The sequence below is a fragment of the Eutrema salsugineum genome, unplaced genomic scaffold (genome assembly GCF_000478725.1).
Source record: "Eutrema salsugineum unplaced genomic scaffold, Eutsalg1_0 scaffold_6, whole genome shotgun sequence".
NCBI classification, from domain to species: domain Eukaryota; kingdom Viridiplantae; phylum Streptophyta; class Magnoliopsida; order Brassicales; family Brassicaceae; genus Eutrema; species Eutrema salsugineum.
In genome coordinates this window covers 9621047-9623871 of record NW_006256547.1, presented here as the reverse complement: position 1 = coordinate 9623871, position 2825 = coordinate 9621047, and the positions used below count along the sequence as shown (strand labels likewise).

General features: G+C 41.4%; 1 non-coding gene across 1 annotated transcript; it reads left to right on the top strand.

Moving 5' to 3' along the window:
• Positions 1 to 1081: 1081 nt before the first annotated feature.
• LOC112083577 lies at positions 1082 to 1188 on the top strand. The gene has a single exon (XR_002897713.1). It is a non-coding gene; the product is annotated as a small nucleolar RNA R71 (small nucleolar RNA).
• The last annotated feature ends 1637 nt before the right edge of the window (positions 1189 to 2825 follow it).

Sequence of the window (2825 nt, the reverse complement as noted above, 5' to 3'; positions counted from 1 at the left end):
ATCATTCTTTTGCTGAACAGAAAGAACTGAACCGGCTGCCCCCACACTTTTGCTCTCAATGTCCTCATTGAGTTCATGTATGAAGCCCATGAAATCCTCTATAATGTCATTCTCATCCACATGAGTTTGTGCAGGTTCACTAGAGACTTGACCATAGAGTAGGTCTTCTATTTCTTGCACAACAGCTGAGTGGTCATCATTGGAGTAGATGGCATTGCAATAATCCTTTGGGTTTTGAAGAGCTTTACCAGGAAGAGAGACTTGTGGTTCAGAAGTGCAGATGCCCTTGTTCTTTTTAATAGACTTTAGTTCAGCGCCCAGTGTCTCCATGTCAGATACCATCTTTTGTTGTCCTAGTAAGAGCTGTTGGAGAAGAACATTGACAACAGGACTTTGTTGAACAGTTGGTGGCTGAAACTGATGTTGAACAGGTGCTTGCTGTTGGAACTGTGGAGGACCAAACCCAGGTGGTGCCTTTTGCTGCTGTGTATTGAAACTAGGACCCTGAAATGGTTGCTGTTGCTGACCAAAACCTTGATTCTGACCAAACTGATTCTTTGGTTGAAAAGATCCTTGAAAGTTGCTCTGGGGAACCAAGTTCTGTGGAGCTTGAGGATTGGGATACACCTGGTCTTGTGGGTTAGCTACATTGGTGTTCCTGTAGGAGAGGTTTGGATTGGCATTACCATACTGATACCTCTGGAACCTCTGATTCCCAATGTAGTTGAGTTCCTCTTGGGTTAGACCTTCTTCACTGATGTTCTCAAAGATTTGAGATTGTTCCTCATACTTTCCAACAAAATGCATTGGCTTGTGAGTTACCAGCTTCAACTTGTCTAATTCACTTCTCAACTCCTTAACTTCTCTGGTGAGCCTCTGTTCTGTGCTTGAACCTTCATTCCTATTTGATCTGTCATAGTCTTCACCATAGGTATCATTGCTCAATGCCAAGTTCTCCACTAGCTCTAAAGCAGCATGTAGCTCTTTACCCAGAAAGTTCCCATTGGAAGCAGTATCCAGCTGGTTTCTAATTTTTGGAAGAGCTCCCCTATAAAGTGTGCTGAGAAGAGAAGCCTCACTAAACCCATGGTGTGGGCATTGGTTTGTGTAGCTCCTGAATCTCTCATATGCTTCACCAAAACTTTCATTGCTGTGCTGAATGAAGCTAGAGATTTGGTTCCTCAGTTTTGCAGTTCTTGAGGTGGAGAAGAACTTAGATAAGAAGGCTTGCTTGCATTGCTCCCAAGTTTGAATGGAGCCTCTTGGAAGATTCTTCTCCCATTGATGAGCTTTATCACCAAGACTGAATGGGAATAGTCTTAGCTTAAAGCTGTCTTCTGAAACTCCATTGATCTTGGTCAGATCACACACCTTATCAAACTGGTCCAAGTGTTCCAAGGGATCTTCCATTGCTAACCCATGGAACTTTGAGTTCTGGACCATATTCAGCAATGATGCTTTCACTTCAAAGTTTTTGTTTTGCACAGGTGGTGCCTGAATACCAGCTCCATACTGATGAGCATTGGCCCTGTCGTTCTCTCCAACATAGACTTGGGGTTGCTCATATCTTCTTTGCTGTGGTTGGAAAGGGTGGGGTTGGTGGTGCACCTGGTGTCTTTGCTGAACATTGGCCTGATGCCTCTGTTGATGAGCTTGAGCTTGTCCCTGGTGGACATAAGCTTGTTGATGGTGCACCTGTTCCTGCTGAACATTACCCTGGTGAAGACCTTGACCAACTCCAATACCAGCTCCATGACCTTGAGCCTGTTGCTCCTGAACTGGTTGTTCTATATCTACCACGTGATCTCCTTGTTCTGCCATCTCAGTCTGATCAATTTGTCTACCACGTCTGTCTCTTCTCCTCCTTGGTACCAAAAGGTTGATGTTGTCGTTTAGAGGAAAAGGAGGACCACAGCTTCTTGATCTAGACCTGGTGTTCATACACCTGAAATCACAAACAGAACTTGAAAGGAATCAGTAAAAACAAGAAAGTAAGCACTTGATCTCAAGAACAGATCAGAGCTTAATGCTAATCAAACCACAATTTGGCAACGGCGCCAATTGATAGACAAGACTTTTTAGGGTCTCAGGGCTATCAATCCCCTTGTCAATGTAGCACAAAGAGGTTTATCAATCCAGATGTGGTGTTAGACACTAAGCTATATGATCAAGTTCTTAATTCAAGCAAACAAGAGTGGGTTTTGATTAATCTAGAGAAAACTATAAACATAAACAGGATTAAAGACTAATGACAATGACAAATGATATGATGTGAATATGATATGATGGAGGCATGAGATTCTAGACATGATAGTTGGTCAGGGTGCTTTGGTGTTAAACTAGAGATGCTGAAGACAATGATGAGACATGATTCAAGTGATTAAGAACTCTAATCTAGGTTAATCCTCTCATGAAGGTATTAACCCCTATACTAATCCATTTTCAAACCAAATTCCCATTTGTGAAACATGAATCAATATGCATTAACAAACAGCTCTTAATGATCATTCAAGCAAATAACAATACATCATCATGCAGAAAAATGTTTAAACCTCTAATACAACTCTTTCAGAAATTTCATCAAACACTTTTGGTGCATGAAATTCCCAGAATCTAGATCTCAAGTGATTATCAAGGATCTAGCATAGAGAACAGTTGTTTAGAGAAATGAATCAATGAATCTAGCCCTAAGCACTCCTAATCTAACACTTTAGCACCCTAACCTACATATCTAGAACCTCATTAAGGTGACTACTCACTAGTCATACTAATCTCTCTTAAACCTTTGCAAGTTGAGAAGATTAGCATGATTAATGATGAGAAAT